This window comes from Pseudophryne corroboree, chromosome 3 (assembly GCF_028390025.1).
Source record: "Pseudophryne corroboree isolate aPseCor3 chromosome 3, aPseCor3.hap2, whole genome shotgun sequence".
In the NCBI taxonomy this organism is placed as follows: domain Eukaryota; kingdom Metazoa; phylum Chordata; class Amphibia; order Anura; family Myobatrachidae; genus Pseudophryne; species Pseudophryne corroboree.
In genome coordinates, this window is record NC_086446.1 from 312,505,887 (window position 1) to 312,517,067 (window position 11,181).

Here is an 11,181-nt window from a genome sequence, read left to right on the forward strand (position 1 = left end):
GGAATCCCAACACCCGGCATACCGACACCTGTTCTCCCTCTTGGGAGTCCACGACCTCCCTGGAGGGAGAATAAATAGCATGGCACGCATAGAGCGCCACCGTGCCTGCAGCGTGGCGAGCCAGCAAGGGGCTCATTTGCGCTTGCCCTGCTGTTGGGATCCCGGCACCGGTGTGCTGACCGCCGGGAACCCATACTACACCCCTCAGAGAGTAGCTTCTACTGGGGGACTCATCATAGCTCCATAGGGCCCAGTCAGTTGTTTGTTAAAGCGCAGTAATTAATTAGCGCCCAAATTACTCAGTGTTTAGCTGCATAAAAGTGGCTAAACATGACTAAACTAATAGGCGCAACGGGAAAAGTGCTGTTTGACTACCTAAACAGTCGACTTTTTTGCACTTTCACCTTGCCACCTCTGGGAGTGCAAGCTGAGATATGACTGCTGCTAATAGGTGTCAGATAAAGAGCAACAATTCAATAGCTCCAATAGACGACCATTTCTTTAGACAGCATAGCGAACAATTGAATTGCCCACTGCCATACAGTGCATCCCCAAAAGTATGGGGCAGTACAGATGGTATAATGGTTAGCATTACTGCCTCACAGCACTGAGGTCATGGGTTCGATTCCCACCATGGCTCTACCTGTGCGGAGTTTGTATATTCTCCCCGTACTTGCGTGGGCTTCCTCCGGGTACTCCGGTTTCCTCCCACAATCCAAAATTATAGTAGTAGGTCAATTGGATCCCAACACAAATTAACCCTAATATGAATGTGTGCTCATGTACATGTGGTAGGGAATATAGAGTGTAAGCTCCACTCGGGCAGGGACCAATGTAAATGGGCAAATAGTCTCTGTAAAGCACTGCGGAATGTGTGTGCACTAAATAATCTGCGGATCTGCGAGAAGAGCTCCCAGCTGAGGAGCTTATTCCTCTAGCAGAACACATTGGGGAGCCGGTCACCTATCTAAGCGAGTTGTCTAAGGAGGTATGTAATATCGCTTCTAGGACCTCCACCTTAGCGGTATCACCTGCAGAGCTCTTTGGCTGCGGCAGTAGTAAGCAGATGCAGAATCAAAGAGGGCGGTGGAAGCATTGCCATTCACTGGTGATGTCCTGTACGGGCCTGAACTGGGCAAGTGGATTTCCTATGCTACTAGGGATAAGTCAACTTTTCTCCCCTCAGCTGCTGCGTCTGCTCGCAGGCCTTATTCTTGACCTTTCTTTCGGTCCTTTCGTGCCCCAGGAATATTCAGATGTCGTTCCAGAGGAGGACCCACAAATTCTCATTGTTTCAGAGGCCACAGCAAAAAACGCTGCACCTTTTCCCCCCAGGACAGTAAGTCCTCCACAAAACCCAGTGCATCACGGGTCTCCCTCTCACCTGGGAACCCCAGGGTGGGAGCTCATCTACGGGACTTCCGTGAAGTATGGGCAGAGTCTTGCCCAGATGCCTGGGTTCGGGAACTTATCACCCAGGGGTACAAACTCGATTTCCAGGCCCAACCATCTCCTTGGTTTTTCACCACCGGTTTGCCAGTTTCACACGTCAAGCTTGTCATGTTGTAAGAAGCTATAGACAAACTTCTGACCGCTTGATTGTTGGTCTAAGTCCCCACACATCAGCTAAAACAGGGGTTCTACTCCAGTTTGTTTGTAGTTCCAAAGCCGGACGGCTCGATCAGACCTATTCTGAACTTGAAGGATCTCAATTCCTACTTGAGAGTATTCAAGATCAAGATGGAGTCCCTTCAATCAGTCATTGCAGGAATAGAGGAAAACAAGTTACTAGTGTCTCTGGACATCAAAGATACCTTCCTGCATATACCCATCTGGCCACCTCACCAGATGTTTCTACGTTTCGCCATTCGGAACTCACATTAGTTCCAGGCCTTACCCTTTGGCCTGTCATCAGCCCCCAGGGTGTTCACAAAAGTCATGGCTGTGATGATGCTCTCCTTTGGACACAGGGGGTCACGATCGTCCCCTACTTGGACGATCTCCTCCTGAAGGCTCCCTCCAGGAACCAATTGTTCCAAGACATAGTTGTGACTCACAGGCTCCTCATCCGACATGGGTGGATCCTGAATTTTCCTAAGTCCCATCTATAGCCAACACAGAGACTTCAGTTTCTGGGGATGATCCTGGACTTGGTGCGGCAGAAGGTCTTCCTCCCCAGGAAAAAGCAACATCCATTCAGGATATGGTTTAGCTAGTCCTGCAACATCGGTGAATACGACTCCTCGTGAGGATGGTGGCGGCCTTTGAGACCATTCCATATGGCCGTTTCCACTCCAGACCTTTTCAGCTGGATCTCCTGTCTCAATGGTCGTGATCCCACCAGTTTCTTCACCAGCGCGTGAAGCTGGCCTCCAGAACTCGGATATCTCTCCTCTGGTGGATGAATTCATCCTATCTGATGGAGGGCAAGAGGTTCGGAGTGTGGAATTGGATTCTCCTCACCACGGACACAAGTCTGAGGCGGTGGGGGCAGTGACTCGAGAGAAACACTTCCAGGGCTGCTGGACTCCACAAGAAGTAATACTGACCATAAACAGTATAGAACTGTGGTCAGTGTTCTATGCTCCACAGCTGGCGCATCACCTATTGCGGGAGCAAGCTGTCAGAGTCCAGTCGTATAACGCCGTGGCAGTAGCCTATATAAACTGACAAGGAGGCACCAGAAGGAGATAAGCCGCATTCTACTTTTGGCAGAGGAATTCCCCCGTGGCAATATCAGCTATATTTATTCCCGGCGTGAACAGTTGGGAGGCCGACTACCTCAGTCTTCATGACTTACATCCTGGGGAGTGGGCTCTCCATCCCCAGGTGTTTCTATAACCATTCCCTCTTTTGCCTCGTTTTCTACAACGCATCAAGTGGGAGAAGGCCAGGGTTCTGTTAGTAGCTTCAGATTGGCCCCGTAGAGTTTGGTATTCAAGCCTTCTCCTGCTACTGGTAGACTATCCATGGTCTCTACCGCTGCAAAAGGATCTTCTACAACAGGGCTCTTTTGTATATCCAGACTTAAGGTGGCTACGTTTGACGACGTGGCTGTTGAAAGGGCAGTTCTAAGATGGAACGGTATTCCATCAGCTGTAATCCCTACCATGCTTCGGACCCAGAAGGACGTTACTTCCAGGCACTACCACCGCATCTGGAAGGCTTACGTGACCTGGTGTGAACAGTATGGATCATCTCCTACTACTTTCAAGATGTCCAGACTCCTACTTTTTCTGCAGGTTGGTTTCTCAGCAGGTCTACGTCTTGGATCGCTGAAGCTTCAAGTTTCCGCACTGTACATTTTCTTCCAAAAGAAATTGGCCTTGCTTCCAGATTTCAGACTTTTCTATAGGGAGTTTGTCCATTTGCAACCACCCTTTGTTCCTCCCACGACTCCGTGGGACCTGGATATTGGGCCTAATTCAGAGTTGATTGCAGCAGCAAATTTGTTAGCAGTTGGGCAAAACCTTGGGGGTCATTCTGACCCGTTCGCACGCAGCAGTTCTTCGCTGTGGTGTGAACGGGTCGGAACTGCGGCTGTGCGGCGCCCTCAATGCACACGTGCATTGTTGCCTGGCGCCGGTCGTCGACGGACGGCGACGCCACCAGCGCTGAAAGTGATCGCAGCGGCGATCACAAGAAGATTGACACCGGGGAGGCATTCCGGAGCATCTACTCACCATTTTCCGGGCGTGGAGATTCAAACGCAGGCGTGTCCAGGCGTTTGGAAGGCGGATGTCTGACGTCAATCCTGGGACCTTCATCGCTGGATCTGTCGCACAGGGTAAATAGGTCTGACTCTGGTCTTGTTTTGCAGGAAACTTTTTTAGCATAGCAGGGCTGCACAAGTGATCGCAGCCTTGCTATGCTAAAATACACTCCCCCATTGGTGGCGTCAAGTTGATCGCATGAGCAGCAAAAAGTTGCTACGTGCGATCAACTCGGAATGACCACCCATGTGCACTGCAGGGGGGGCAGATGTAACATGTGCAGAGAGAGTTAGATTTGGGTGGATTGTGTTCAAACTGAAATCTAAATTGCAGTGTAAAAATAAAGCAGCCAGTATTTACCCTGCACAGAAAAAAATAACCCACCCAAATCTAACTTTCTCTGCAAATGTTTTATCTGCCACACCTGCAGTGCACATGGTTTAGCCCAACTGCTAACAAATATGCTGCTGCGATCAACTCTGAATTACCCCCATTGTCTTTTCTTTCTTAGTCTCACCTGTTAGAACCATTGGAGACAGTGGAGTTGAAATTCCTCTCTTTGAAGGTTATAATTCTCCTCACCCTGGCTTCAGCCAGGAGGGTGTCGGAACTCGGAGCTCTGTCCTGTTGACCTTTGTACTTGGTCTTCCATGCGGATAGGCAGAACTCCGTATGAAGATGTAATTCCTTCCTAAGGTGGTCTCTGCTTTCCACATAAACCAACCGGTACCGGTTTTTCCAGAAGACTCACCTGCTTCCAGGTCACTGGACGTAGTCAGGGCTCTCAGTATGTATGTGGATAGGACCGCTTCTCTACGGAAATCGGACTCCCTGTTTGTCCTGTATGATGCTACTCATCCGGGTTGGCCAGTGTCAAAGCAGACGCTTGCACGTTGGATACGTCTGACCATCAGACAGGCCTATGTGGCCTTCTTTAGGGATCCTCTGGCTTCCATTACAGCGCATTCCACACTGCCCGCAGGGTTTCCGTGGATAAATTTTGCCCTGCGGCCACTTGGCATTCTTTTGTCCAGTTTTACCGGTTTGGCACGTTCGCGGCCTCCGACATGCAATATGGCCGTGCTGTCTTGCTGGGTTCGCAGTGCTCTCCCACCTGTGATCGGAGCTCTGGGACATCCCCACTATCATAAATAGCTCCAGTGTCCCCTAGTGGATAAAGGAGAAAACAGGATTTTGGTACTTACCGATAAATCCCTTTCTCCGATTCCACAGAGGACACTGTACTCCTGCCCTGCACTGTTCCTTCCTGCCATGGTTGTGGTCATTTTATTTAATTACTGTTTCCTGTTCTTGTTTTACTGTTTTCTACAGTTTTGCACCTGTTGTGTGTTGTGTTTGTTGTGTGTACTTGTTTTCACTTTGTCAGTATTGTTCTAGCTGTTACTGGTGGTTCCAAGCTGGGTTGCGGTTGGGAGACGGACTCTCCAGGATAGTAATGCCCTGAAGTGTTAAAGTTCTTAGCCACCCCTGAGGTGACGACTGGGACTGGAGTCACTGAACAGAGTTCCAATTGGGAGACGAATAGAAGCGGCTGGTAGTGCTAACAGCTTGAACAAGAGGATAATGAAGAAAAGAAGAATGTGACCGGTTTGGAAATCCAGAGGAGAATCCCTGGAGGACTGAAGACACCGGAATACCGTGACCTGGAGCCGTATCATCATCCCCTTGCGGATTGGAGCGGTGACGGAGACAAATTTAGCGGAGCAGTAACATGAAGACTAGGCTGCATCAGACATTGCACTGGCGCCAGACTGCCCCAGAATGCTTCCAGAAATACCCTGTGATCTCCTGGGATTGGTGCATCCTTATTAGCCAGCATCTGGCCTCTGATTGGTCCTTTCTGACCATGTGCCGCCGGGACCAGACTGCAAGGAGCTCCCCCAGCATCGCCCATTCACCCCCTCCTGACTTCCAGACCTCAGATCAGACAGCCGCCGCCCACTCCCGCCAGCTGTCTTCGCCCACTGCAGAGCCGCCAGGTGAGGAAGCACAGCATCCGAGCCGGTAAGCTCCGGCTCCCTGCCTCTCGACTCCCGCTACCCGTGACACACCTCCTCCAATGAAGTTTTGTTCTTCCAGCTCTCCTCGAGTACGGTTTCCTAAGACTGGCTTTTAGGAGGGGTATAGATGGGGAGGAGCTAGTCACACTTTCTAAATTTAAAGTGCCAGCTCTCAATTAGCATGCATCTATACCCCACTGTCATGAATAGCTCCAGTGTCCCCTGTGGAATCGCAGAAAGGGATTTATCGGTAAGTACCAAAATCCTGTTTCTACTGCGAGGAGGCATGGTCTGATGATGCAACTAATCCGCCACTATCAACACCCACTTGCTTCTCTTCTCTGTGCTGCTCCCAGAGAGTAAACTTTCAGTGTCTGTAAGTATGAGCTACACGTAGGTTATCATAGTAAAATCTGACCTTGACAAAAAAATATATACTTTTGTACTAGTCTGAATGAAAAGAAACATATAAGGGCACCATTTTGTTTATTGATGTCAGGGTTGGGGAGATCTGGGCATTAGAACCACCCCTTTACTAAACTTCTTCACACTTTCTCTAGTGCTTGATGATATCGCCTAGTGATCAATAACCACTAATCATCATTTGAAAGGGGGTTATTTTGATTTGTATATGATCTCTTTCTATATATTTTTCTTGTCAGCCATTTCTGGTCAAATCTAATCTGTTTTATCTTTTTATTTTTCATGGTTGATTGTTCTTTAATTTCCAAGTACTCAGGTCACTTTTATGTAATTGGACAAATGTCTTCTCTCTTACCTTATTAGGAATCTCTCGGATAAATGTCACCACCTTTTCTGCTATCAGTTTCTGATAATAGTTTTGTTTTTTTTTTAAGATAGATTCATAGTGCCTGGAAGGCCGTTTCTATCCTGAGGCTGCTGACTGGATATTGATGATTCTGGCTAGCCTCTGACTGCTTAATTTAGTGTTGATACTACCACTCTGCTACATTTAACATCTACAGGTAGCCTTACTTACAGCAGTTATTTGCTGAACTTTTAAGCAGCAGGGTTGGCCATCAGAATGGAGCCATTGAATTGTTGCGGCAGGGCCTCTATTGGAACCATCAGTGTGCCAGGGACGTGCAGTCAGGGGAGGCAGGGGAGGCAGTGCCTCCCCTGTCATTAATGCTTAAAATAATACAAAGAAGATACTTATGACACAGACTTTGTGTCATAAGTAAGTATATGTGTATTATTTTAATCATTTTTTTTGTGTTAAAAGTGTATAGGAGGCACCGCTGTCGGTGCCTCCCGCTGACAATGTAAAAGGTCCGGAAGTAGGGGGCGGGGCCAAGCAGTGGGGAGTAAAATCCCATTTAAAAAAAACACTGTAAGCGGCACTACTAGAAGTGCCTCTTTGACAGGGGCGTGCTTTCAGCCCATATGAAAGCACGCCCCCTGTCACTGTGGAGGAGGTGATTGGGCGCCGGACATCCTTTTACATAGTACTGGTGGCGGCTGTGGGTATCATCACCCGCAGCCGCTACTATGCCGTGACATCCCCTCTCCACATCAGCTGCCCTCCCAGCCACCTTCCCCCTCGCTGCACCCCAGTTCCTTACTCTTGGAGACCCGCTGCCGCAGCTGATCGGGCTGACTCACCCCCTCCTATGCCGGATGACTCTCAACCGCGGCATGGGCTCAGCAAAGTATTACAGTCACAGCTGGCCCGACTACAGGTGGCCCCTGGGACCTGCTGGACAGCGCCGGCCTCGGTGAGTGTCAGAGATCCGGAGCAGGAGGGGGGGTGGGGATGGGGGCGGGCGATGGGGGGGTGTAATCACCGGCAATAGACGGAGCAGGAAGGGGGGGGGGGGGGAGAGATGATTGTAACACCGGTAATAAAAATAGCAGCAGCGGGAGAGGTGGGGGGGAGGGACAGAATAGTGACCATTGCTCCCTGCATGTCTGGCCTGACCAGTGGAACTAGATTGAAGTTACTAGTACCAGGATAGTCTGGTCTGCTACCAGGAAGGTGTCCAACTACTGTTACAAGCCCTCAAGGGTGCAGGGCAATGCTGATCACCCTCTCCCTGTCACCCACTAATGTCACCCTCTTCCTGTCATCACCCTCTCCCTGGCGTTACTCCCTGTCTCCCACTGCTGCCACCCTCTCCCTGGCGTCACCCTCCCCGTCACCCTCTCCCTGGAGTCACCCTCCCCGTCACCCTCTCCCTGCAATCACCCTCTCCCTGGCGTTACTCCCTGTCTCCCACTGCTGCCACCCTCTCCCTGGCGTCACCCTCCCCGTCACCCTCTCCCTGGCATCACCCTCTTTCTGTCGTCACCCTCTCCCTGGCGCCCTCTCCCTGCAATCACCCTCTCCCTGGCGTTACTCCCTGTCTCCCACTGCTGCCACCCTCTCCCTGGCGTCACCCTCCCCGTCACCGTCTCCTTGGCATCACCCTCTTTCTGTCGTCACCCTCTCCCTGCAATCACCCACTCCCTGGCATTACTCCCTGTCTCCCACTGCTGACACCCTCTCCCTGGCGTCACCCTCCCCGTCACCCTCTCCCTGGAGTCTCCCTCCCCGTCACCCTCTCCCTGCAATCACCCTCTCCCTGGCGTTACTCCCTGTCTCCCACTGCTGCCACCCTCTCCCTGGCGTCACCCTCCCCGTCACCCTCTCCCTGGCATCACCCTCTTTCTGTCGTCACCCTCTCCCTGGTGCCCTCTCCCTGCAATCACCCTCTCCTTGGCGTTACTCCCTGTATCCCACTGCTGCCACCCTCTCCCTGGCATCACCCTCCCCGTCACCGTCTCCTTGGCATCACCCTCTTTCTGTCGTCACCCTCTCCCTGCAATCACCCACTCCCTGGCATTACTCCCTGTCTCCCACTGCTGACACCCTCTCCCTGGCGTCACCCTCCCCGTCACCCTCTCCCTGGAGTCTCCCTCCCCGTCACCCTCTCCCTGCAATCACCCTCTCCCTGGCGTTACTCCCTGTCTCCCACTGCTGCCACCCTCTCCCTGGCGTCACCCTCCCCGTCACCCTCTCCCTGGCATCACCCTCTTTCTGTCGTCACCCTCTCCCTGGCGCCCTCTCCCTGCAATCACCCTCTCCCTGGCGTTACTCCCTGTATCCCACTGCTGCCACCCTCTCCCTGGCATCACCCTCCCCGTCACCGTCTCCTTGGCATCACCCTCTTTCTGTCGTCACCCTCTCCCTGCAATCACCCACTCCCTGGCATTACTCCCTCTCTCCCACTGCTGACACCCTCTCCCTGGCGTCACCCTCCCCGTCACCCTCTCCCTGGAGTCTCCCTCCCCGTCACCCTCTCCCTGCAATCACCCTCTCCCTGGCGTTACTCCCTGTCTCCCACTGCTGCCACCCTCTCCCTGGCGTCACCCTCCCCGTCACCCTCTCCCTGGCATCACCCTCTCCCTGGCGCCCTCTCCCTGCAATCACCCTCTCCCTGGCGTTACTCCCTGTCTCCCACTGCTGCCACCCTCTCCCTGGCATAACCCTCCCCGTCACCCTCTCCTTGGCATCACCCTCTTTCTGTTGTCACCCTCTCCCTGCAATCACTCCCTGGCGTTACTCCCTGTCTCCCACTGCTGCCACCCTCTCCCTGGCGTCACCCTCCCTGTCACCCTCTCCCTGGAGTCTCCCTCCCCGTCACCCTCTCCCTGGCATTACTCCCTGTCTCCCACTGCTGCCACCCTCTCCCCTTAGCATCACCCTTCCCGTCACCCTCTCCCTGGCGTCACCCTCCCCGTCGCCCTCTCCCTGGCGTCACCCTCCCCGTCACCCTCTCCCTGGCATTGTCCACTGCTGCCACCCTCTCCCTGGCGTCACCCTCTCCCTAGCGTCACCCTCTCCCTGGCATTATACACTGCTGCCACCCTCTCCCTGGCGTCACCCTCCCCATCACCCTCTCCCTGGCATCACCCTCCCCGTCACCCTCTCCCTGGCATTATCCACTGCTGCCACCCTCTCCCTGGCATCACCCTCTCCCTGGCATCATCCAGTGCTGTCACCCTCTCCCTGGCGTCATCCTCCCCGTCAACCACTCCCTGGCATCATCCACTGCTGCCACCCTCTCCATGGCGTCACGCTCCTTCTGTCACCTTCTCCCAGGCATCACGCTCTTCCTGTCACCCTCTCCTTGGCGTCACCCACTCTGTCATCCACAGCTGTCACCCTCTCCCTGTCACCCACTGCTGGCTATTTTGTTGTCCAGGACTTCCATTAACTTAATAGCGCCACACCCACGGTGCTATTAAGTTAATGGAAACTCTGGACAACAAAATTGCATTCATGTTCTCCTCCCACTCCCTCCCCAGTCCCAAACACTAATTTATTTTTTTCTATAAAAATGTACAATATATAAGCCGCCTGCTCATCACAAGTTTAATGAGCAGGCAGGCTGCGGGCATTGGCGGCAGTGGCGGCATCGGACTGAGATGTGAAATAGTGGTGGAGTGCCAGGGCAGTTGATGTGTGGGCAAGTTTGTAAGGTGGTGGTGGGGGTAGCGGGCATTGGCTCAGGGGCAGTCGCGGGCATTGGCTCAGCGGCGGTAGGGGTCATCGGCGGGATTAGGCGGACATGGCTGCAGTGCCTCACCAGCCACTGACCTCACTGCACGCCACTGCAGTGTGCATAGTAGCCGGCACAGTAGATGTGAAAATGAACCCTCCCCCTGCCAGGTCATGGACTACCTTCCTCCGTCTGGGACATAGGCTACTCTCCTGTAAGACCAGATAAGTAGTCTATGTCCTGGAGGGGGTGATGGCGATATTCAATGACCTAGCAGGAGGGAGGGCCCATTGTGATTCCCTCCTTTGCTGGCTACTGCGCAAATCTATGATTGGAACATGCCTTACAAAAGTACGTATCCATTGCCTTTTAATCATTCAATGGTATAACTATGGAATGCTAGCGCATATGCGGATGTGAGCTTTGCTACCTAGCATTCCTACTTCTTGGTGTACATAAGTAGAAGTGATGTCAGCAGCCAAGAGAAAGAAGCATGTGATGGTGGCAACCATCATAAATCCATAATTATATGTTATAACATCTCCAGCTTAATTTAAACCATTGATGGTTGCCAACCTCTGATTGCCGATGGCCATCCTTACCGAGTGGTTTTAGTGTTCCCCCTAATTCGCACTGAGAGGTCTGGTGTCTTAATAGAATCCACTATTTCACATTAAGATTACTTGTGAACCCTGCCATTTGTGTTTTGGCCCTCAAATTCTGAATTGTATTGCCATTGCCTTTATCTGCTTAACCACTACAGTATACTATTAATTAATTTTTCTGTTCCATACTTGGTTAGTCACCATAGTGCCTGCAGTTCACAGCATAGTGAGTGTATTTTCCAATTTATAGCATGTTTCCATATTACTATGTATGCATATTGATCATCAGTGTTGCAACTCACGGATGGATTGTGTGGATGCTGACCCATACTATAGG